General features: G+C 42.8%; 1 protein-coding gene across 2 annotated transcripts in view; it reads right to left on the bottom strand.

Annotated features, from left to right (window-relative positions):
* elovl5 (ELOVL fatty acid elongase 5) overlaps positions 1-19,920 on the bottom strand; it is a 133,594-nt gene extending 113,674 nt beyond the window's left edge. The window contains exons 1-2 of one of the 2 annotated variants that reach the window (XM_073056736.1): positions 19,618-19,920; positions 18,442-18,515 (exon numbers count right to left, since the gene is read on the bottom strand). The gene's annotated coding sequence lies outside the window, so the exon portion shown is untranslated. The remainder of the gene's footprint in view (positions 1-18,441; positions 18,516-19,617) is intronic. The other variant, XM_073056735.1, reaches the window with a different exon arrangement.
* Between the last annotated feature and the right edge of the window lie 7,063 nt (positions 19,921-26,983).

Genomic DNA, 26,983 nt, shown 5'->3' with positions numbered 1-26,983 from the left:
TACAGTGCAAATTGTTAATACATTTCTAGCAAAGTTCTCCCAATCTCTGTGTGCATTGCTCTGTATTTATAGAAATGATCTGACACCTTCTACATGCTTGAAGAGTTACTGCCAAACACACATTCCACTACAATTATCAAAGCAACCAGTAATCTGAACCTTTACCACGAGAATAAACTGAATTTTAAGCTAGAGCATTTTTGCCTACATGTGTAATAGTGTGCTGAAGACAAAACAGTGTGTTAAGAGCTAATTGTCTTCTTTTGCAGCATTTTCAGGAAGACACCATATGTACCTTACCCCTTCTCTTCTCCTCACCTGCCCATCACCACCCTCTGATTCCCCTCCTGCTTCCATGGTCCACTCTCCTCTCCTATTAGATTCTTTCTTCTTCAGCCCTTTACCCCTCCCACCTATCACCTCCTAGCTTCTCACTTCACCCCGCCTTCCCCTCACCCCGTCTCACCTATCACCAGCCAGCTGGTACTCCTTCTCCTCCCCCTCACCTTCTTATTCTGGCTTCTGCAACTTCCTTTTCCAAACTGAATTATGTTGAATAATTTCTGCAATTTCATGCAAAAAATTCATTGTTGTCCTTTCTGACTTTGACTTGATCGTGAGGATTTTGCCAGCACGAGAGAGCTTAGCAACCTCTAGAGAGGGGTTACCCAGGACAGGTCTTTATTCCTTAGAATTTAGGAGAAGGACCAGTGACCTTATAGAAGTATTCAAAATTATGAGAGACATGGATAAGGTGGATGAGAAATCTTTTCCCCAGGGTAGGGGAGCCTAAAGCAATGGGGACTATATTTATGGTGAGGGGAACAATTTAAAAGAGACTTGAGGGGTAACTTGTTCATGCAGAGGGTAGTAAATGTATGGAACGAACTGTCAAAGGAAGTGGTTGAGGCAGATACAATGGTAACATTAGACAGGACCTTGAATTGGTACATAGAGGGGTGGGGATTAGAGGGATAGGGATGGAATGCAGGAAATTGGGACTAAGTGGGTGGGCAACATAGTTGGCCTGGACGGATTGGGCTGTTGTGCCTGTTATGTGTCAATGAGACAGGTAAAATAGGTCATTTAAGAAGCACTTGGGAAGTTATGGGCCAAAAGTAGGAATTTAGGACTATCTGGTTGGTTGGCATGAAAAATGTTGGGCCTAAGGGCCTGTATCTGTGCTGTATTGCTCTTTGATCTTTCCAGTCCTGATGAAAGATGTCAGCGTGCAACATCTCCATAGATGCTGTCTGACCTGCTAAGTTCTTCCAGCATTTTGTGTGTGTTGCGCTTTCACGGATGCTGGAAATCTGTAGAATCTCTTGTGTTTGTGCCATGCAGAATAATTTCTTCCATCAACGGTTTACCAAACCCTAGCAGGAGAGTCTCAGATGTTTATGAGTGTTTTATACTTGGTCAGCTCGGATAAGACTGGAGGTGCTGAACCGAGCTGTGGGGAGGCAGCAGAGTGGGGAATACACTTTGGAAGGATGGTTGAGATTTTGGACCTTTCCGTGAAAGCATCAACACTACACGGGTAGTCAAAACTGTCCAATTTAGCACCGACACCAGTATACCCACCATCAAGGATGGTGTTACAGAAAGGTGCCAGAAAAGGCCAGTAATATCATGAAGGATCCCACCCACTCATGGACTATTTGTCCCACTCCCATCAGGGAAGAGGCTGCATAGCATCCGTGCCAGGACCACCAGACTCAAAAACAGGTACTTTTCCCAAGCAGTAAGGCTGATTATCTTGTGATTTTTGCTGATTGGATCTGGAGTAACAATTATTTTGTTCTCCTTCACACTTGTGTACAGCAAATAACATTAAACGATCTTAAATTAATTGAATGGTCATTGGATCAGGCTGGAGTGAGGAATATCCCTGCACAAGCAATCCCTCAGTCTCCGGGGTAACCTGCTCCCCACTCTCCTGTTCTGAGGACGAGAGATGCCTGTGCATGAATTCACAGAGTGTGGTGGCTGACATCAGCAGTCACGTGGGGCTGACAAAGCCAGATCTCAGCCCAGAGGAAAAGGGGATCCAAGATAACTAGGGACTGTATTCTGATGCAGGGACCTAATGCTAACCCCTACCCCCCCCCCAACAAACACACACACACACACTCATGGACTACAGACAAAGGTACACACAGTGCACACATATATACACACACACAGCTTACTGACACACACCCACATACGAACAGCACACAGAGGTGCATGCCACGCACATAGACATATAGTGCTCATATATACATGCACACAGATGGACACATATAGACATACACATGCAAACACACAAGCATGTACCTTCATAAGCACACACACACTCAAACCTATACACGTACATAAGAGGGAGAAACAGCCGAGCCCACTGAGGTCTGGATACAGTCACCAGATGATAAAAAGAGCCTTGGACAGTTTGCTGTGCTGTTCACCAAACAGTGCGGGCATTATCTGAAAACTGCAGATTTTACAAATGCCTGGATGATAAAATCTGCTCGATAAGCATTAACACAAAACAACAGGCTCTAAATAAGACCATAAGATCATAAGACATAGGAGCAGAATTAGGCCATTTGGCCCATCGAGTCTGTTCTGCCATTCAATCACAGCTGATCCTTTTTCCCCTCCTCAGCCCCACTTCCCGGCCTTCATCCTGTAAACTTTGATGCTAACTCCAATTGAGAACCTTTCAATCTCCATCTTAAATATACCCAATGACCTGGCCTCCACAGCTGCCTGTAGTAACAAATTCTACAAGTTCACCACCCTCTGGCTCAAAAAATTTCTAAACATCTCCCCCACGATGGGAAACATCCTTTCCAAATCGACTCTGTCTAGGACTTTCAACATTCGCAAAGTTTCAATGAGATCCCCCCCATCCTTCTAAATTCCCGTGAATACAGGCCCAGAGCCATCAAACGTTCCTCATATAACTCCTTCATACCTGTAATCATCCTTGTGAACCTCCTCTGAACTCTCTCCAATGCCAGCACATTTTTTCTTAGATAAGGAGCCCAAAACTGTTCACAATTCTCAAGGTGAGGCCTCACCAGTGCCTTACAAAGCCTCAAAATCACATCCTTGCTCTTGTATTCTAGACCCCTTGAAATAAAAGCTAACATTACATTTGCTTTCTTCACCATTAAAGCTTCCTGCAAGTTGACCTTTAGGGTATTCTGCACAAGGATTCCCAAGTTCCTTTGAATCTCAGATTTTTGGAATTTTTCCCCATTTAGAAAATAATCTGCACATTTATTTCTTCTACCAAAGTACATGACCGTGCATTTTTGATCATTATATTTTATTTTCCACTTTCTTGACCACACTTTCTTGTGGTCTTGAGTCCTCCAGCAGCCTTCCTGTTTCCTCAACACTACCTGCCCCTCCACTAATCTTCACTATCATCAGCAAACTTGGCAACAAAGACCCCATCATCTAAATCATTGATATACAGCATACTGCAACACCAACCCCTGAGGAATACCACTAGTCACTACCAGCCAACCAGAAAAGGATATTTTTATTCCCACACTGCCTCCTACCAATCAGCCAACTTCCCTGTAATACCACAGGTTCTTAGCTTGGTAAGCAGCCTCCTGTGTGGCACCTTGTCAAAGGTCTTCTTAAAATCCAAATATACAACATCTACTGCATCCCCTTTATCTATCCTACTTGTAACCTCCTCAAAGAATTCCAACTGGTTCGTCAGGCAAGATTTCCCCTTAAGGAAACCATGCTGACTTTATCCTATCTTTCCAGTGTCACCAAGTACTCCGTAACTTCATCCTTAACAATTATTTCCAACATCTTCCCAACCACTGAGGTCAGGCTAACTGATCTATAATTTCCTTCCTGCTGCTTCCTTCCTTTCTTAAAGAGTGGAGTGACACTTACAATTGTCCAGTCCTCTGGAACCATGCCAAAGTCCAATAATTCTTGAAAGATCATTACTAGTGCCTCCACAATTTCTACCACCACCTCTTTCAGAACTCTAGGCTGCTATTCATCCAGTGCTGGTGACTTGTGCATCTTCAGGTCTTACAGCTTTTTGAGCCCCTTCTCCCTTGTAATAGTAACAGCACTCACATTTCTTCCCTCACACCATTCAACATCTGGTACACTGCTAGTGTCTTCTACAGTGAGAAGTGATGCAAAATACACATTTAGTTAATTTGCCATCTCCTTGTCCCCCGTTATTATTTCTCTGGCCTCATTTTCTAGCTGTCTTATTCCACTCTCATCTCTCTTTTTTTATATATTTGAAAAAGCTTATTCTATCCACCATGAAATTGTTTGCTAATTTGCTTTCATAGTTCATCTTTTCCCTCTTAATGAATCTTTTAGTTGCTTTCTGTAGGTTTTTAAAAGTTTCCCAATCCTCTAACTTTCTGCTAATTTTTGCTTTGTTGGATGTCCTCTCTTTTGATTTTGCATTAGCTGTGACTTCCCTCGTCAGCCACGGTTGTACTACTCTGCAACTTGAGAATTTCTTTGTTTTTATTATTTCTTCTGCCTTCAAGGTATGCCCATCACCAAGTTCATGATTTATCTGTGTATGTTTGAAAGACCAGAGTGTACTAATTAAGAAATAGGTTCTTGTGATTGGTATTTTCCCTTTGGATATATCAGCAGTTCCTGGGGATCTGAAATATCGTTCCCCGGAGCTTACTTAAGAAGTGGCACGGAAGCCTAGTGGTTAGTGCCTGTGATCTGGGTTCAATTCCCGCCACTGTCTGTAAGAAGTTAGTACTTTCTCCCCATGACCACATGAGTTTCTTCTGGCTTCCTCCCACATTCCAAAGATGTACAGATAAATAGGTTAGTTGGTCACATAAGTGTAATTGGGCCGTGTGGGCTTGTTTGGCCAGAATAGCCTGTTACTATGCTGTATCTCTAAATAAAATTTGTCATGTACTTCAAGTCAAGTCAAGTCACTTTTATTGTCATTTCGACCATAACTGCTGGTACAGTACATAGTAAAAATGAGACATTTTTCAGGACCATGGTGCTACATGACACAGTACAAAAACTAGACTGAACTATGTAAAAAAAACACGGAGAAAGCTACACTAGACTACAGACCTACACAGGACTGCGTAAAGTGCACAAAAACAGTGCAGGCATTACAATAAATAATAAACATGACAATAGGGCAAGGTGTCAGTCCAGGCTTCGGTTATTGAGGAGTCTGATAGCTTGGGGGAAGAAACTGTTACATAGTCTGGTCGTGAGAGCCCGAATGCTTCGGAGCCTTTTCCCAGACGGCAGGAGGGAGAAGAGATTGTATGAGGGGTACATGGGGTCCTTCATAATGCTGTTTCCTTTGTGGATGCAGTGTGTAGTGTAATCCTTACATCCTGAAATGTATCATTTGTGTCAATAGCCAAGAATTGTGCTGTGGGCAGCCCACAAATGTGACCATGCTTCCAGCACCGCCATACATACCCACAACTTGCTAACCCTAACCCGTATATCTTTGGAATGTGTGAGGAAACCAGAGCACCCAGACGAAACCCACACGATCTCAGAGAGAACGTAAAACTCCTTATAGACAGTAGGGGGAATTGAACCTGGGTCGCTAGTGCTTTAATAAAGACACATTAAATGCGATGATACTGTGCCACCCAGGATGCTTAAATCTTGCCTGTTCTGGGCTAAGGAAAGATTAAGGTGCCATATAAATGTAGAAAATGCTGGGGACTCAGCACATTTTTAATGAAGTAAAGAACTTTTGACTTGTGGATGTTTAGTATAAGGTTCTTAAGTATAAAGTTCATCATCAGTGTTGAGTGAAAACTATCCAATATTGTAAGACCAAAATAGAGTGGACATAGAGAGGATGTTTCCTATATTGGGGGCACCTTTCACCCTAAACCCATGACCTCTCACCCAACCTAAGGGGAAAGAGTCTGCATGCACTCACCCTATCTATGCAACTTATCATTTTGTATATAAGATCTCCCCTCATTCTTCTGCACTCCATTTAATAAATTCATAACCTAACTAGCCTTTCCTGTAATTCAAGTCCTCAAGTCCTGGAAACATCCATGTACATTTTCTCTGCATTGCTTCAAGCTTCTCAGGGTGATCTCAACATCCACCTCAGAACCCACAGATTGAGAAGGGAAATGAGTCACCCTCGATACAAAGTACTGCCTGAGAAGAAAAGTCTCTATATTTCACATCTAAATGAGTAATTTTAAGGTTCTGATTCTGACTCAAAAGTTTTTGCCCTGCATTTTGGCCTGCTCCACCTGAAGAAATAGTTTCCAAAATCAGAATCACTAACTATGGTAGGAAATTATTTTACTCCACAGCAGCAGTACAATACAATACATAAAAGATTGCCATAAACTACAATAAGAAATATTAAAAAAAGGTAAAGCAAAAAGATAGCAAAATAGAGAGGTAGTGTTCATGGGTTCATGAACCGTTCAGAACTCTGACGGAGAAGGGAAGAAAGCTGTTCTTAAAAGTTAAGTGTGCGTCTTCAGGCTCCTGTACCTCCTTTCTGATGGTAGCAATGAGAAGAGGGCATGTCCTGGGTGATGGAGGTCCTTCCTGATGAATGCCACCTTCCTGAGGCATTGGCTTTTGAAGATGTCTTCGATGCTGGGCAAGCAAGTTCACATGATGAAGCTGGCTGAGTTTGCATCTCCGCAGCTTTTCCAGTCCTGTGCACTGGAGCCTCCATTTATCTTCCCCCTATTTACTTTCTAGAATTCTCTTCCTAATTAATTAGTTCACCTCTTAGTGTTCTTGGCCCGGGGGAGTTCCAGCCTATGTTTTGGAATGCAGATTAATCCTCCAGCCCCAGAACTCTTCAAGTGATCCTGCCACACCAGTTCTGACACGAAAAATCATTCCTGACACTCAGAGCCCAACACAGATGGTGGGATTCCTGAAGAACATCTTTTGTATTTCAACACAGACATGACAATACAGCAGGTCAGGTAGCATCTACGGAGGGGAATAAACAGTCAACTTTTTGGCCAATATCTTTCATCAGAACTGAAGGACATGATTATGTTCAAACATATTGTAGAATATTGTATAACATATTGTAGAATATTGCACATTGTAGAAGACTACAACACAGTACAGGCCCTTCAGCCCACTATGTTGTGCTGACTTTTTAACCTACGCTAAGATCAATCTAAAACCTGCCCCCCACATAGCCCTCCATTTTAAATGATGGACTTTCCTCTTTTCTGAGGCACACCCTCAAGATAGGACGTCCATTTAAAACAGAGATGAGGAGAAATTTCTTTAGAAAGGGGGTGGTGAATCTGTGGAGGCCAAGTCACTGGGTATGAATAAAGCAGAGGTCCATAGGTTCTTAATTAATCAAGACATCAAAGTTACAGAGAAAAGGGAGAAGAATGGGGTTGAGAGGGATAATAAAACAGCCATGATGGAAATGGTAGAGCAGAAACGATTAGCTGAATGGCCTAGTTCTGCTCCTACACCTTATGGTCTTTTAACCTACTCTTAAGATCAATCAAACCCAATCCCCCCGCATAGCCCTCATTTTTCTATCATCCATGTGCCTATTTAAGAATTTCTTAAATTCCCCTAATGTATCTGTCCCTAACACCAACCCTATTCCACATACCTATCATGTTCTATATAAAAAACATTTCTGACATCCCCCCAGTACTTTCTTTCAATCACTTTAAAATGACGTTCCTTCACCTTAGCCATTTCCATTGTTTTTAATGAGTCTTATACACATCTACTCACTTGCAGTACCCTTTACACCTTGACTCGAAAATCCATTTCTTATTCATGTTCTGAATTTTATTTTTGAATGCAGAGTTAATCAAATCACAATTCCATACTTTGAAATACATCTGCCAGAGCTATTCTCACTAACTTAATAAGTTAGTTAGGGTTAATAAGTTGTGGCCATGCTATGTTGGTGCTAGAAGCACAGCAAAACTTGCTGGCAACAAGGGTGGGACAAACAGTCCATCCTTGGACCGTGTTGGTCATTGTCGCAAGCAACGCACTTCACTATATGTTTCAATGTTTTTTCATACAAGTGACAAATAAAGCTGATCTTTAATTAAGGCTAATCTATGTTCTTCTACAATCTCCTACTTCCATCTTCTTTAAATGGAAAATGCTGGTTGACTGGTGTTGCAGCAACCACCTCACACTCAACATCAGCATAGCCAAGGGAACTGATCGTAGACTTCAGGAAGAGGAAGTCCTCATCGAGGGATCAGCAGTGAAAAGGGTGAGCAGATTCATGTTCCTGGGCATCGATATCTCAGAGGTCCCATCTTGGGCCCAACATGTTGATGCAACCATTAAGAAGAGACATGCAAAACGCTGAAGGAACTGCCAGAGGAAGTGGTGGATGCGGGTTCAGTTGCAACATTTGAAAGAAATTTGGGTAAGTACCTGGATGGGAAGTGTATGGTGGGTGATGTTCCAGGTGCGTGTCAATGGGACTAGGCAGAATAACACTTCATCATGGACTAGATGGGCTGAAGATGGGCCTGTGCTGTAATGCTCTATGACTCTAATCACATAACATCGCATTATTACGTACTTCATCAGTCTTGTTGAAGGGTCTCAGCCCAAAACGTTGCCTGTTCATGAAGAAGGGACACCAGCTACTCTACTTTGTTAGCCGTTTGAGGAGATTGTCACCCAAGATTCTTGTAAATTTCTATGAATGTATAATGGAAAGCATTCTGACTGGTTGCTTCATTGCCTGGTATAGTAGCTCCAATGCACAGGTTCACAAGAGGCTCGTAGACTCAGCCAGCTCATCACACGCACAACCCTTTCCACCATCAAGTACAACTTCAAGAGGTGGAACCTCAAGAAAGTGGCATCCAGCACTAACTCACTAAAGGTCTTTAGCTTCTGGAACATGCCCCTTCTCAAAGGTACCATCATAGAGTTGGTATAGGAGTCTGAAAACACACACTCCACAATTCAGGAACAGCTTCTTTCCCTCTACCATCAGACTTCTGAGCAGTCAATAAACTCATAAGCACTACCTTCTTAATGCTTCATTTTGCACTATTTTTGCAGTTTATAGTAATTTCATGCCTTTGCTCTGTACTATTGCTGCAAAACAACAAACTTCACATCATACAAAGTCAGTGATATTAAACCTGTTTCTGAAATTAAACATGGATAAACAAGACTGTACTCTTAAACACTGATAGACATGATGAAACATTGATTCCCCCGGTACAGATCCACAGAGACTATGTGTCACAACCCATTAATCACAGGACATCTGCTTTATCACTATTAAAATCAGAATGCTGGGACTCTGAAATATATTTTTTTAATTTAGATTCAAGATTGTTTAAGGTCATTTCCTGTGCACAAGTGTGAAGGAGGACAAAATAATTGTTATTCTGACATGATAAAAAACATAATACGATAAAGAATATAGTATTAATTTAAAAATACAATAAATATAAATACAGTTTATATACATAGATTGATTGCATGTCCATGAAGCGACAGTAAGCACAGGAGTGTCTGTACGTAAGGTGACTGACAGTAGTGGTGGTTGGTGGTGTGAAGGGTGTGTTAGTGGGTGGAAGTGTTGATCAGCCTTACTGCTTGGGGAAAGTAACTGTTTTTGTGTCCAATGATCCTGGTGTGGATGCTACGTAGCCTCCCCTCCCCCCCAACAAGATGGGACAAACAGTCCATGAGCAGGGTGGATGGGATCCTTGATGTTCTTACTGGCTCTTTTCTGGCACCATTCTGTAAATATGTCCTTGATGCCAGCCTACCCACACGGTAACAACATGGTACTAGTTCCTCCCTGCACTGTCCAATTACACCCACTTGAGTAATTAACCTGCTCACCAGTACGTCTTTGGTATGCTGGAAGAAACCGGAGCACCCAGAGGAAACCCATGCAGTCACAGGGAGAACAAACTCCTTACAGACAGCGGCAGAATTGAACCCAGGTCATTGGCGCTGTAATAGCATTACACTATCCCACTGCTTCTCACAGGAAGTTAGAAACAGTTAATGCTGGAAACACACAGCACCTGTGGGAAATAAGAGTTGGCATTCTCCAGTTCTTTAAGGTTGTTATAGCTGGAGGGGGGAGTGGGGATAGGCTCCCAGTACCTATTACATGATTCCTTAAGGTCGTTATAGCCAGGGGTGGCAATGGGAACAAGCTCCCACTACAGTACTTATTACATGCTCCCAATGGATGGCATGCATCTCAAGTCGCCTCTTACAAACACGTCCAGCTCCTGCCCTTCAGGTGTGGCTTCGCTACTAAGCCAGCAGAACCAGTTCGGTCTCTGCCGTTCCTTTACATTCATCGGATGCATGGAAGAGGGAAGCTTGCTACGTGGGCAACAGCCTGCACTCCATATTGTACTGCCTAGGCTTGCATATCTAGACAGCTATTTTGCAACATCAATGGCTGACCCTGACCGATGGAGGCCTCAAACCACAAAACCTATTAAAAGTCTACAATGGAGTGCATCTCAAATAACCTTTGACAACCAAATCCACCTCCAGGTCTTCACCTGTGGCTTAGCTACTAAACCCAGCAGAATCATTTCTATTGACAGGTGAAGGGACAAAGGCGGATTACTGGCAACTTAAAACCAGTGACTTCGAGCTGATGGGGCTCATCAGCCATAGTTTGCAGCTCATCTAGGAGACAGAAAACTCTGAACTCAAACCTCCGTTGCCTTATCAGAATCAGAATCAGGTTTATCATCACTGGCATGTGTTGTGAAATTTGTTAACTTAGCAGCAGTAGTTCAATGCAATACATAATTATAGAAAATAATAATAATAATAATAATATTAAATAAATAAGTAAATAAATTACAGTATACATATATTGAATTGATTAAAAATCATGCAAAAAACAGAAATAATATACATTAAAAAAGTGAGGCAGTATTCAAGGGTTCAATGTCCATTTAGGAATCAGATGGCAGAGGGGAAGAAGCTGTTCCTGAATCACTGAGTGTGTGTCTTCAGGCTTCCGTACCTCCTGCCTGATGGTAACGGTGAGGAAAGGGCATGCCCTAGGTGCTGGAGGTCCTTAATAACGGACGCTGCCTTTCTGAGACACCGCTCCTTGAAGATGTCCTGGGTACTTTGTCGGCTAGTACCCAAGATGGAGCCAACTAAATTTACAACCCTCTGCAGCTTCTTTCAGTCCTGTGCGGTACAACCCCCCCAACATACCAGACAGTGATGCTGCCTGTCAGAATGCTCTCCACAGTACACCTATAGAAGTTTTTGAGTGTATTTGTTGACGAACCAAATGTCTTCAAATTCCTAATGAAGTATAACCACTGTCTGGCCTTCTTTATAATTGCATTGGTATGTTGGGACCAGGTTAGATCCTCACAGATCTTGACACCCAGGAACTTGAAACTGCTCACTCTCTCCTCTTCTGATCCCTCTATAAGGATTGGTGTGTGTTCCTTCATCTTACCCTTCCAGAAGTTCACTATCAGCTCTTTAGTCTTACTGACGTTGTGTGCCAGGTTGTTGCTGCGACACCAGTAGTTGGCATATCTCTCTCCTGTACGCTCTCTTGTCACCATCTGAGATTCTGCCAACACTGGTTGTAGCATCAACAAATTTTTCAATGGTATTTGAGCTATGCCTAGCCACACAGTCATGGGATATATACCTATTCATGGGGAACACTTTGGGAGTAAACCCCCAAGGAAAATTCCATAACTGGAATCCCCAAAGCAGTCTTACATTAAATTCAACACTGACCGGCAACTCCTACGACGCCACTGGTGCTATTCGCTGTTCCTTTGCATTCATCAACTGCATGGAGAGGGGGAGTCTGCTGCATGGGCAACAGCTTGCTATCTATATCGTACTGCACTGGCTTATGTGTCATATAGACAGCAAGGATGCAACATCCATGGTCAACCTCAACCAACAGAGGGCCTCAATTCTGATGATGGCACAGTGATGTGAAGCATTGACTGGTTTCCTCATTCCGATGCTGTTGACTTGGTATGTCACCAAAAACTCTTGCAAATTTCTACAGATGTACCGTGGTGAGCATTTCAACAGGTTGCATCACTGTCCGGTATGAAGGGGCTTCTGCACAGGATTTGTAAAATGCTGTAGAATGTTGCAAACTCACCCAGTTCCATCGTGACACCTCCCCAACATCAAGGACAACTTCAAAAGGGTATTCCTCAAAAAGAAGACATCCATCATTAAGGGCCCCATCACCCAGGACATGCCCTCTTCTCATTGCCACCATCGAGGAGGCCTGAAGACACACACTCAACATTTTAAGAACAGCTTCTTCCCACCACCATCAGAATTCTAAACAGACAATAAACCCACGTACGCTACCTTACTATTTTTTTTTCTGTTTTTTGCTCTCCTTTTGCATTACTTATTTAATTTTATACATATTTCTTACTGTAATTTATATTTTTATTATTTATTGCAATGTTCTGCTGCTGCAAAACAATATATTTCATGACATATGCCAATGATACCAAACTTGATTCTGATAATCCCCAGAAGTTTCTCCCTTCATAACAAAGACACAGGAAGACACACAGAGGCCTGGAGGGTTTTACTGAAATGTATTAATAATTTGCACTGTGCATTACTATTGAGAATAGGAGGATTAATTTCTTTCCAATTCAACAAAATAGATCTTCTAGACATTAATGTAAGAAATGCAATCATTCGACAAGCAGAAGAGGATAAATGGACTGAGTCCATCACTGTAAACCAAAAATTGCAGTAATAGGATGAGGTTGTAAATCAATGTTCAATACCGTGGAAATAATATCAAAAATGTCTTTCCAATATTTTTTCAAAAGCGGACAAGACCAGAACATATGCGTTAAAGACGCTATCTCAGAATGACATCTGTCACAAATAGGATTTATATAGGAATAAAAATGAGCCAATTTATCCTTGGACATATGAGCCCTATGCACAACCTTAAACTGTATTAATGAATGTTTAGCACATATAAGATGATGAATTAACTAATTGAAGAATTTTATCCCAATTAAGAAATTAATCCTCCTACCGTATTTCATTGGTTTTCTCAAACTATGTTATGTCTAAATTTAGAAAAAATTAGAAGTGTTGTATTTGATACTTCTATTAAATTTGAAAAGATATGGAGACCATTTATTCAATATTTTCATATGATGTAATGTGACCCTGTTCCAAGCCTATTTGTTTTTCCAGTTTTGATTTTACATATGTTGAGAGGATCGGAGTTGACGACACTGATGATTTTGTATTTTTGTTAGTTATTATAAACTGCTCTTTTTTTTCATTTTTTCTTTTTTTGTTTTTTCCTTATTAGTTATTAGATTGTTAGATTAGTTTTTCTTGCATACATTTTTTTTTCTTTTTCTTTTTTCTGTTTTTTTTAATATATATTATGATATACCTAGGTGTGCCTTGTTTATTTGTTACGTGTGTCGTCCATGATTTGGGAAGACTCATTTATACTGTAACTATTGCTTATGTATTCTTTCATGTTCAGTTGAAATGTGTATGTTTGTAATCCCATTATCTATGTATCAATCTTATTATGTTGATATTAATAATAATAATAAAAAGATTGAAAAAGAAAGAGAATGGAAACATCCAGTAACACAAATGGAGTAACACACAGAACATAGAACCTATAACAATACAGCACAGTACAGATCCTTTGGCCCATGATTGTGTGACAACCTTTTAACCTACACTATGATCAATCTAACCCTTCCCTCCTACATAGCACTCCATTTTTCTCTAATCCATGTGCCTATCTAAGAGTCTCTTAAATGCTCCTAATGTATCTGCCTCTGTCACTAACCCTGGCAACACGTTCCACGCACCCACCATGCTCTTGTGTCAAAACCCTACCTCTGACTTTCCCCCTATACTTCCCTCCAATCACTGTAAAATTATGCCACCTGGTATTAGTCATTTCCACCCTGGGAAAAAGTCTCTGGCTATCCACTCAATCTACGGCTCTTATCATCTTGGACACCTCTAATTCTCCTTCACTCTATTGAGAAAACCCTAGTTCGCTCAATCTATTGTCAAAGGACATGCTGTCTAATCCAGGCAGAATCTCATCTGCACCCTTTCTAAAGCTTCCACACTTCTCCTATAATGAGACAACCAGAAGTGAACACAATATTCCAAATGTGCTCTAACATCTTGCTGACACGGTGTAAATTTACCCACATTAGGTCACTTACAATTCTGCAAATTGCATGACATTTATTTGAGGGGGGGGGGAGGAATGGTATCAGAGTAGGATTGGTGGAGATAGGTGGTTGAGGGCTAGGGATGACCAGAAGGGCTGAAAGGCCTGTTTCTGTGCAGTATGGATCTTGGGGCCTAGTGGTAGAGCTAGTGAATATGGTACCTTACACATGGTACTACATTCAAACCTGACCTCTGGCCCTGTCAGTGTTTAGCTTGCATGTTCTCCCTGTGATTAAAAGGGTTTCGCCTCAGCACTCTAGTTTCCTTCCACATCCTACAAAGGCATGGGTTGGTAGGTTAACTTGCTGCTGCAAATAGTGATTTGTATGTGGGGCAGTGGTAAAATCTGAGAGGGATTTGATGGGACTCCACCTATTAGCTCACCCCTCCACTCCTGCAAACACCACTACTTTATAAGTTCCTGTCAGGTCATCTCATGTACAGATACTCCTGTGTCTAGCATCACTTTATGGATGTAACAATTATTTTGTTCTCCTTTCCAAAAAATTGGCTTAAAGGAAGAAAGCAGAGGGTAGTTGTGGAAGGAAAGTATTCTGCCTGGAGGTCGGTGACTAGTGGAGTGCCATAGGGATCTGTCCTGGGACCCCTGCTATTTGTGATTTTTATAAATGACCTGGATATAGAAGCGGAAGGATGGGTGAGTAAGTTTGTGGATGACATGAAGATTGGAGGAGTTGTGGATGGAGCTGCAGGTTGTCGAAGGTTACAAGTGGATATAGACAGGCTGCAGAGTTGGGCAGAAAAATGGCAGATGGAGTTCAATCCGGATAAGTGTGAGGTGATGCATTTTGGAAGGACAAACCAGAAGACTGAGTACAGGGTTAATGGTCGGTTACTTAAGAGTGTGGATGAACAAAGGGACCTTGGGGTTCAAATCCATACATCCCTCAAGGTCACTGTGCAGGTTGATAGGGTAGTTAAGAAGACCTATGGGATGCTAGGCTTCATTAACAGGGGGATTGAGAGTAGAGAGGTCATGTTGCAACTCTACAAATCTCTGGTGAGACCGCACTTAGAATATTGTGTTCAATTCTGGTCACATTATAGGAATGATGTGGAAGCTATGGAGAGGGTGCAGAGGAGATTTACCAGGATGTTGCCTGGTTTGGAGAATAAGTCATATGAAGCAAGGTTAGCAGAGCTGGGACTTTTCTCTTTGGAGAATGAGAGGGGACTTGATAGAGGTCTACAAGATTATGAGAGGCATAGATAGGGTGGATAGTCAGTACCTGTTTCCCAGAGCACTAATAGCAAACACCAGAGGGCATATGTACAAAATTAAGGGAGGGAACTTTAGGGGAGACATCAGGGGTAAGTTTTTTTACACAGAGTGTAGTGAGTGCCTGGAATGACTTGCCAGGGATAGTGGTGGAGGCTAAAACATTAGGGGTATTTAAGAGCCTCTTGGACAGGCACATGGATGAAAGAAAAAAGGAGGGTTATGGGGTAGTGTGGGTTTAGTACTTTTTTTAAGGATTATATGGGTCGGCACAACATGGAGGGCTGAAGGGCCTGTACTGTGCTGTAGTGTTCTATGGTTCTATGGTTTACATTTGTATTCTGGAAATGACATTACACAATCTTGAACCTCGGGAGGACAAAATGGGATGGCTGTAAGTTAATGGTTGGTGGCCAGCATGGATGATCAGCTGAAGGGCCTGGCCCTATTGTCTCCAAGCTGTGCAGGGAACATGCGAGCAGATGGAGAGAGAAAACAATCCATGGAAGTTCTCAAACAAACAGTAAAAATGTGTAACATCCCGCCAACTTGTGAAAATCCTTGGCTTGCGATCATTCAAATTGGAGAATGAACATTTGAGACAGTACCAGGAATCCAGTCTCTTTATCTGAAACCTCCTGATCTTTAGCCTCAGAACCCACAGAAACAGAATGGAATCAAATTCTTCTCCATTGTAAGGATCTCCCTAGATTAGTCATAGAGCGCTATACAGGCCCTTCAACCCATCTAGTCTGTGCCGAGCTAGTAATCTGCCTAGTCCCATCGACCTGCACTCAGACCACAGCTCTCCATACTCCTCCCATCCATGTACCTATCCAAATTTTCTTGAATGTTACCATCAAACCTGCATCCACCATTCCCACTGGCAGCTTGTTCCACACTCTCACCTCCCTGAGTGAAGAAGTTCCCCCCATGTTCCCCTTAAACATTTCACCTTTCACCCTTAACCCATGACCTCTTATTCTTGTCCCACCCACTCTCACGGAAAAAAAAGCCTGCTTGCATTGACCCTATCTATACCCCTCATAATTTTATCTATCTGTCAAATTTCCCCTCTTTCTCCTACACTTTAGGGAATAAAGTCCTAACCTATTCAACCTTTCCCCACAACTCAGGTCCTCATGTCCTGCAACATTCTTGAAAATTTTCTCTGTACCCTTTCAACCTTTTGGATATCTTGCCTAAGAAGTCACCAACTCAAGAGAGTTGCAGATGGGAGCAACACACACAAAACTCTGGAGAAACTCAGCAGTTCAGGCAGCATCTATGGAGGGAAAAGTTCAGTCAATGTTTTGGGCCAAGAATCTTCATCTGGACATCTGGAGAAGCCAAGATCTACTGGTCAAGATGGCACCAAATGTTGTGTCTGTTGAAGTCATGGCTCACACTTTAGTTGTTGTTGATTAGATTAATCAGGATGATTTTGGGGACAGCTCCTGGAGTTGGGGTTTAGGACAGGGATGATGGAGAGTTAGAGGTCAGGGGCAAAAGCTTAAGGTTGGAGAACAGGGTCAAAGGCCAACAATCCCAGAGGGCGGAGGTCAGGTGGGCAAGTGCAGAGGACAAAGAACAGCGATCCCTGATGGGAAGTGGGGGAGTCGGAAGGGATTTGTTTTGTTGTTTTTGTGTGTCTTGCTGTATGGTGGCTGCACATTGTTCTGCTGAATGTGGTGGGCATGCTATGCTGTTGCCAAAAGCATGACAACTCTTACAGGCTGCCCCCAGTACATCCTCGAACTGTGTAGGTAACTTCACCTACCTCAACACAGAACTGATTCCACAATCTACTGTGTGGACTCACTTTCAAGGACTCTACAACTCATCTTCTCGGTATTGTTTATTTATTTATTTGTTACTTATTTATTTAGTGTTTTTTTTGGATTTGCACAACTTGCGTATATACACAGTACTGGGCATCCTAGGCTTTTTACGTGGTTTCAAATGGTATGGCCTCCACAGAACCCTGACATCAATGTCACTGAGGTTGTCTGGATTGACTTGGAGAGACAGAATCAAGCAAGACTGGCAACGTCTACAGCAGAATCATGGCAAGTTCTCCAAGTTGCTTCGAATAACCTAAGACAATTTTCTGGGAAAAAAAATGCACAGCAGTGTACCTAAGAGACCTGATGCAGTTTTGAAGGCAAAGGATGGTGCACCAAATATTAATTCAATTTAGTTTTTACTGTTTACCACTTTTTAGAGTGGATTTTGAAAGCATCTTCACTTTACAGAATGAGGCATATAGCATATATGTACTTTGATCATAAATTTACTTTGAACTTTGAAAAGTCTGATGCATTTCATTTATTTGGTGAACAGAAGTGTGGATTGAAGCTTTTGACTGCCTGTAGCATTATTTTTGGACCTGCCTTCCTAACTGCTGAGTTCGGACCAGAGAGATTAAAAAGCAAATCTAGTGGGAGAGATGAGCAAATGAGTAATGTGCTGATCTCCTGATCACTGCCAATTTATTCACTGTCACCCTTGGGAACTTTCAGTTGAGTATTTACCACATCCAATTGATTGTATAAAATACTAAAAGCATTAATTTATATTGAAATACACCATTGTAAAATCTAAGACTGGTCTCAATATCTTTAATGGTTGGAGAACAGATAAGAGTATAAAGGATATCAGTATATTTTCTTTATTGTATTTCTGGAGAGATTGCAGAGCAGACAATGGGCCGAATGGCCTAATTCTGCTCTAATGTTCATTAGGTCGACTCCATTAGTGCCCAGAAATAAAACTTCCTAACGTCTGGGTATTGTCTGCAGTCCCCACCCAAAAACCTTGTATGGCAGTCCAGGCTGGTTTTATGTTCCAGCCAACTCTGGGATTTAAAAAAATATGAACTGTTCCCATGTACAAACAAGGCTTAAACACTGATTCAGGCCAACCTTGGCAAAGAATGTTTCACTTACAGTTATCCTGACAATGCACTAGGGTAGAAAATGCAGACTGGTCCTAACGGAGAACTGTCAGTTCCAGCATTGTCCTTGAGGGAAGTTGAAAGTTTGCTTTTACAATTATCATTTCTATTATCATTTCTATTATTAAAAAAAAACACTTCAACAAGCATTTTGCCCTTAATTGGTTAATTCATATCGTAATTAGTTAACTCCATACTCATAGAACGGCTAATTAACATCCATCATCAAGGACCCCCACCATCCAGGGCATTCAGTACTCTCTTCACGCTGCTGGTACTGTATCAGGAAGGAGGTACAGGGGCTTCTGGACCCACACCAACAGGATCGGGAACAGTTATTACCCCATCAGCCATCAGGCTGTTGAACCAGCATGGATAACTTCATTCGCACTAATGATGAACTGTTCCCAGGACCCATGGACTCACTTTCAAGGACTCTTCATCTCGTGTTCTTAGTATTTATTTCTTATTTCTTCGCGATTTATTTTGGATTTGCACTTTGTTGTCCTTCGCACATAGGTTGTTTATCCATCTTGTGCACGGTTTTTCACTGATTCTGTGGTGTTACTTTGCATTTATTGTGAATGCCCGCGAGAAAATGAATCTCAGAGTAGTATATGGTGGCATTGGTACTTCGGTATTTTGAATTTTGGTCGCTAGCATCAAATTAAAAGTCTAACATGAAGTGGTAGATCAAAAGGATTGAACGGATCACCGCGATAAAAGGGTGGGGGAGGGAGTAAACTCATACCCTTTGGAAGGTGCCAATCGCTCACCTCGACCGGAGTAACAAAGAAAAAATACATTGCAGAAACGCTGCTTTGTGTATAATCTGACTTTTTTGATGTGGGAAAGTCTCGCTTGACATTTGGCGGAAATCAAAGTGAAAATGCAAAAATTAAAAAGCACACATGTACTCGTCTCCACGCCTGAAATGCAATATATGTATATATATATATATAGACTCTCGCATCCACAGGAGATAGCACGTTGCCCGGGATCATTGCACACACGGTCCCGAGCAGTATTTCAAGTCACTCCCGCTGAGCCGCCTTCTTGTGGAACAACTGTACAATAACATTTTAAGCACTAAAAAGCACATACAGATATATACGCCGACGAGCTGACCTGACCTCAAATGCAGGGGGTGGGGGGTATCCTCACTTACCTCGCGGAAAAATAAAATCTCCCCGACGGTAGAAAGAGACCAACGTGCCCCTTCTGGGGAAGAAGCGGCGCCCAGATCCTCCCTCTCTCAGCCCAGCCACTCTCTGCAGAGGGAGAGAGACAGACAGAGAAAGGAGAGAGAGTGAGAGCGCGCGAGAGAGAGAGATGACAGAGAGGATCGGGGCACTGAGAAGCCAGCAACATGTGATTGAGTTTCTGCTTTATAATCCAGGCAACGTCACATCACACCGCTTGCAAGTAACCAGATGGTTCCCAGCTTCGCTCCTCTTCCCTGCTCCGTCCTCCCGCCCTCGTCCTAGCGTCACCCCTCTCCCCAGCATCTTCCGTCCCACCCTCCTCTCCTCTACACACCTCCCTCACTCCCCGTTAACATCCCTCCCCTCTATCGAACTCTTCATTTCATCCTTTCCCCTTTCTCTCGTCGCCTTCCTTCGATCCTCTTAATCAGGCTTCCTCCCTCTCTTTCCAGCCCAGTGTCGGCCTGAAACATCGACAGTTTATAAATGCTGCCTGAACTGCTGAGTTCCGCCGGCATTTTGTGTGTTGTTCGCCCCCTTTTTTACCCTTTCTACCTTTACCCCTTCTAATCCATTCTCTTTCTTTCTGTCCCCATTTCGCTGCCCCTCCAGATTCTCCCTCTATTCATTTTGTCCCTCTTATTTGCGACTACCTCCTGTTCATTCTGGCTGTCCATTCTCACTCTCCCCATTCCCTTTCCGTTCATTCTCCCGCCCTTTACAAATCCTCTCACTTGTTCTCCCCATCATCCTCTCTCACTCTCCCTCCCCCTCCCTCAATCTCTCACCCTCCTTCACTCTCACTCTCAAACTCTGTCACGCTCCCTTCCCTTCCTTTTTCTCTCACCCTCCCTTACATTCTGGCACTCTCCCTCCCTGTCCCTCACTCTCCACCCCTCACTCGCCATCACTCTCTCTCTCCCTCCCTCATTCGCACGCACTGTGTCATGCTCCTCCACTTTCCTCATTTCCTCTTTCCTCATCCTCTCCCTCTTTCACCTTTTCGCCCTTCACCCCCTGCTCACAGCATTTTCCCTCACCCTTCTTTTCTGTCCCCTCCAACCGCCTTTGATCAGACTCAGTTATCCAGGCACCCCAGCCCAACAACAGTTCGACCCTCGAGTAAGGGACTGCCGAGGGAGCCGGTCTTCCGCAGCTACCGCGCGGGAAAGCGGGGGTTAATCTCAGGCAGCGTGCTGCACGGTTTGCCCCATCCCTCCATTGCCATTGCAACTCATAAGCAGAATTATGTTTAATATCACCGGCATATGTCGTGAAATGGGTTGTTTTACGGCAGCAATACGTTGCAATGCATAATGAAAAGCGGAAAAAAGTAGTGCAAGAAGGAAAAAATAGTGAGGTGGTGTATTGTCCATTCAGAAATCTGATGGCGGTGGGGAAGAAACGTTGAGTGAGTGTCCTCAAGCTCCGGAGGGCATGTCTTGGGTGGTTCTGAGTCATTAATGATGGATGCCAGCTTTTTGAGGCATCGCCTTTTGAAGGTGTCCTCGATGCTGAAGAGGCTCGTGCCCATGATGGAGCCGGCAGAGTTTACAACTTTCTGCAGCCTTTTTTTTAAACTCAGTCGTTGCCTTGGAAACAATTCGGCATGTGTCTGTTACAAATCCAGCCTCAAAATAATATGCGATAAACCCTATGCATGCAGGCATAGACAGATTGCGTGTTTGGTTTCTAGTTTTTATTGTGTGCGTGTGCGCGCACAGACTAACGGCGACCCTCCCTCTCTCAGCCCTCCTCACGCCACTCATCTGGCGGCTCCCAGCGCCAATCAGGGCTCGGCGAAGCCGCTCCGGGAGGGAGGAGTGCGGAGGGAGGGAACCGGAGAACCGGTGGTTGTAGGAAGCCGTCGCTCTGAGTGTTTAAAAATATGCACTTTCACTTCCACGATGTTGATCTTTTAATTTATTTAATGTTCAGCTATTTAAAAAGATCTGCCGTCAAAGCTATGATTAAGCAAGTATTAAATTATTAGCAGAGTTTATTTAGTTATGAACACAAGAGATTCTACAGATGCTAGAATCCAGAGTAATGTATACAAGATGCTGGAGAAACTCGGCAGATCAGGCAGCGTCTATGGAAGTGAATGAATAGCCCAGGGTCTTGGCCGAAATGTCGATTGTTTATTCCTCTCCATCGGTGCTGCTTAACCTGCCGAGTTCCTCCAGCATGAACTGTTTCTTACTCCTCAGATGCTGTCCGGCCTGTACTGAATGTTTCCATCATTTACTAATTCAGATTTCCAGTGTCAGGTTTTTGTTATATTTTTGAAACATGCACTATATAGCCATATTTTTCAGAACCCAGGGAGATCAGTTTCTTGAGATTTTCATAACTGGGATACAGAACACCAGTCCTTGAGATTTATCAACTTTCAAGCTTATTAACTTCTCTGGTCTCAGACAGGCCATGGGGTACTGCAAATGTGAGCACTGATATGCAATAAAATTATAATTTAACAACTGTTCAAAACAAACACATTTCCACCTACTGACCCACAACATCAGAACCAGATTTATTATCATTGTCTTATATGAGGTGAAATTTGCTGTTTTGTGTCAGCAATGCAGTGCAAATACATAAAATTACTATAAATTACAAAATTAATCCTCCAAGAGGAACACAACCTTGTCATACAATAGACAATAGGTGCAGAAGTAGACCATTCGGCCTTTGAGCCTGCACCGCCATTTTGAGATCAGGGCTGATCATCTACTATCAATACCCCATATCCCTTGATTCCCCTATCCATAAGATACCTATCTAGCTCCTTCTTGAAAGCATCCAGAGAATTGGCCTCTACTGCCTTCCGAGGCAGTGCATTCCAGACCCCCACAACTCTCTGGGAGAAGAAGTTTTTCCTTAACTCTGTCCTAAATGACCTACCCCTTATTCTCAAACCATGCCCTCTGGTACTGGACTCTCCCAGCATCTGGAACATATTTCCTGCCTCTATCTTGTCCAATCCCTTAATAATCTTATATGTTGCAATCAGATCCCCTCTCAATCTCCTTAATTCCAGCGTGTATAAGCCCAGTCTCTCTAACCTCTCTGCGTAAGACAGACCAGACCTCCCAGGAATTAACCTTGTGAATCTACGCTGCACTTCCTCTACATCCAGGATGTCCTTCCTTAACCCTGGAGACCAGAACTGTACACAATACTCCAGGTGTGGTCTCACCAGGGCCCTGTACAAATGCAAGAGGATTTCCTTGCTCTTGTACTCAATTCCCTTTGTAATAAAGGCCAACATTCCATTAGCCTTCTTCACTGCCTGCTGCACTTGCTCATTCACCTTCAGTGACTGATGAACAAGGACTCCTAGATCTCTTTGTATTTCTCCCTTACCTAACTTTACACCATTCAGATAATAATCTGCCTTCCTGTTCTTACTCCCAAAGTGGATAACCTCACACTTATTCACATTAAACGTCATCTGCCAAGTATCTGCCCACTCACCCAGCCTATCCAAGTCACCCTGAATTCTCCTAACATCCTCATCACATGTCACACTGCCACCCAGCTTAGTAACATCAGCAAATTTGCTGATGTTATTCTCAATGCCTTCATCTAAATCGTTGACATAAATCGTAAACAGCTGTGGTCCCAATACCGAGCCCTGTGGCACCCCACTAGTCACCACCTGCCATTCCGAGAAACACCCATTCACTGCTATCCTTTGCTTTCTATCTGCCAACCAGTTTTCTATCCATGTCAACGTCTTCCCCCCAATGCCATGAGCTTTGATTTTACCCACCAATCTCCTATGTGGGACCTTATCACATAGTACCATTTTATTGTACTATGGAACCATTCAATAATTTGATAACAGTGGGATAGAAGCTGTCCTTGAGTCTGGAGCTACATGCTTTCAGGCTTTAGTATCTTCTGTTCATTGGGAGGGGGAGAAGAGAGAATAGTCATAGTTTGGAGGCTTGTGTGCCTCAGTGACCCAGAGTGCTATGTTGGCTGGGGTCAGGGTTTTATGCATTGTCTCATGTCAAACAAGTCAAAGGGTCGAGGCCAGACTAAGGTGGTCCACTGGTCCTCCAGGTTTGGGGATTCGGCTCAGGGCTAACAATGTTGACTGACTGGCAAAACAGAACTGTTGTGGAAACAGCAAAGAAGAGTCCTAATACATCTGAGTGTGATGGTATTCCTGAATCTGCACTTGGGATGCATTATGGACAGCTGTGAAATCCGAGAGGAAGCTACTGACATGATGAAGGAATCCCTGAACGGCTTCAGAGATGGAGGACCTTCATTGCTGCCCTAAATGCCAGCGGCCTATTGGGCAGTAACACACACAAAATAAATATTGCAAATAAAGGAATACAGAGTCTTGGGTCGCTCAGAAATTTGATGGCAGAGGGGGAAAAGCTATTCCTGAATTGTTGACTGAGTGTCTGCAGGCTCCTGTAATCGGTAACCGATCTCTCTCTCTCTCTCTCTCTCTCTCTCTCTCTCTCTCTCTCTCTCTCTCTCTCTCTCTCTCTCTCTCTCTCTCTCTCTCTCTCTCTCTCTCTCTCTCCCTCTCCCTCTCCCTCTCCCTCTCCCTCTCCCTCTCCCTCTCCCTCAGGTGAGTGAGAGATTCTTGATTCGGGGAACTGTAAATAAAAAGCAACATTTCAGACTGACTGTAGCATCGAACTAGTGACTGTTGTCTCCCCTGTCACTGTGGAAGGAGTGACATCTGTAACTCCTTTGTTAATGAGAGAAAAAGCCTGTGGGATGTCGGAAATGTTGGAGTGAACAGCTAGTTTTAGAGGTACTGTAGATTGTGATCTCTCTTTGGGGGCTTTGCCGTTGCTTGCATGGCAAGTGGTAGGAATGCTGATGCTTTATGTGAGAATAAGTGGGGGTGGGAGAGGGCTGATGCTCTTTGCCATTGCTTGTGTGTGGGAAGGAGGCAGGGAGGGGGTTTTTTCTGTCATTCATTCTTTGGGGTTTCTCCTTCTGTTTTGAGGATGTCTGTGGAGAGGAAGAATTTCAGGCTGTATATTGTGTACGTTCTCTGATTTATATGAAACTATTGAACTGTACATCCTCCCTGATGGTAGTAATCAGAAGAGGACATACCCTGGACAGTGAGGGCTTTGATGATGGATGCTGCCTTCTTGAGGCATTGGAGCTGGCCTAGTCTACACCCCTCTGCAGCCTTCTGCAATCCTGTGTATGTGAGTCTCCACACCAGGCTGTGATGCAACCAGACAGAATACTCTCCATGGTGCATCTATGGAAATTTCTAAGAGCCTTTGGTGTTAATATTGAACCTCCTCAAACTCCTTAACAAAGTGGAGCTGCTGACATGCCTTCTTCATGATCAAAGGTCAAAACCTACCTTTGCGTAGGTTGGAGATGCCAACAAGATTTTTTTCATGATCTAGAAATCATGAGAATGCCATAATTAATTTATTATTCCCTGTTGACCTTGAACTATGTGGTTTCCTAGTCCATGTAGATGCCACAGCCAAGAAAGCTCACCAACACTTCTACCTTCTTAGGAGGCTGAAGAAATTCTGCATGTCCCTGTTGACTCTCACAATTTTTCTAGCTGCACCATACAAACCATTCACTCCTTATGTATCACAGCTTGGTATGGCAACTGCTCTCCCCATGACCGCAACGAACTGCAGAGAGTGTTGATACAGCTTAGCACATCATGGGAATCAGCCTTCCCTCGATGGACTCTGTTGACATTTCTCACTTCCTTGGTAAAGCAGCCAACATCATTTAAAGACCCCCACCCACCCACCCAAAACATTCTCTCTTCTCCCTCTCCCAATGAACAGAAGATACTAAAGCCTGAAAGCATGTAGCTCCAGACTCAAGGACAGCTTCTATCCCACTGTTATCAAATTATTGAATGGTTCCATAGTACAATAAAATGGGCTCTTTTGCTCCCTCAATATACTGTTGTAATGAATTGATCTGTATGAACAGTGTGCAAAACAAGCTTTTCACTGTAAATTAGTACATGTGACAATAATAAACCAATTACCCATTCAAAGGGCATTTAAGAATCCAACACTTAAGCAGATTTGGATCATATATAGACCAGACTTGGAAGAGTCATTACATTTTCTCCCTTGAGGAATGTTGCAAACCAGATTAATTATTTACAATCATCCAATAGTTTTCTACATATAAACTACAGATTAGTTAACTTCATTTAAAGTCTACACTTCTTTTTTTTTAAATTTTTTTATTAGTTTTTCGAAACATTTTACAAAATTAAAAACCCCAAATCCCAATGAGGAGCATTAATACAGTGCAAGATTAAGCATACAATAACAATATGCTACAAAGGAAGAGAATTTAACAAAAAAGCACCTAAATTAAAGACAAGTGAGCTTAGTGTCCTCCCCAAGCCCCACAACACAAGAAAAAAACAACAACAACTCCAGACCAACCACCACACAGTATAAAGAGTATAAGTCCGGACAGTCAAACTCCCAGACTGTGAATACACTTAGCAACAGAGGATAATAATGCCTACTACCAGAAAAAAAAGGGAGCTGAAAGCAAGGGACCGAAAAGAAGAGAAAAAAAAAAGAAAAAAAAACCCTAGTCAAGAGGAAGGTTATGAAAGTACTCGATAAAAGGTCCCCAGACCTTATGGAACTTTAGATCCGAATTAAGAACTGAATAATGAATTTTTTCGAGGTCCAAGCAGGCCATAATGTCGTTAAGCCATTGCGCATGAGTGGACGGGGCAACATCTCTCCATCTAAGGAGGATTAAGCGTCTCGTCAGGAGAGAGGCAAAGGATAGTATTCGGCATTTGGTCGGACCCAGACATAAATCTGTCTCGCCCCAAAAACCGAACAGAGCAATTAAGGGGTTAGGTTCTAGGTGCTGATTCAGAATACCCGATAACGTAGTGAAGACATCTTTCCAGAATTTCTCCAAGCTAGGACAGAACCAGTACATATGGTTGAGAGAGGCCACGCCCCTCTTGCATTTATCACAGAGCGGACTAATGCCAGGGTAGAATCGAGATAGTTTAGATTTAGACATATGGGCTCTATGAACAATCTTAAACTGTAAGAGGCAATGGCGAGCACAAAGGGAGGTTGAGTTAACTGATTTGAGAACTGAGTCCCAGCTCTCCTCGGATAAGGAGATATTTAAATCCTGCTCCCAGGCCATTTTAATTTTATCCACAGGGGCCCATCGTAAGGCTGCTAGTTTATCTCGGATAATTGAAATTAAACCTTTACCTAGTGGATTAATGGAAAGAAATAGGTCCATAGCATTTTTCGCAGGCATTTCAGGAAAGTTAGGAATTAAAGGAGCAGTAAAGTGTCG

The sequence above is a fragment of the Hemitrygon akajei genome, chromosome 9, assembly GCF_048418815.1.
Source record: "Hemitrygon akajei chromosome 9, sHemAka1.3, whole genome shotgun sequence".
NCBI lineage: Eukaryota > Metazoa > Chordata > Chondrichthyes > Myliobatiformes > Dasyatidae > Hemitrygon > Hemitrygon akajei.
Note: the sequence above shows the minus strand (reverse complement) of the source record. Positions and strands in the feature narration are given on the sequence as shown.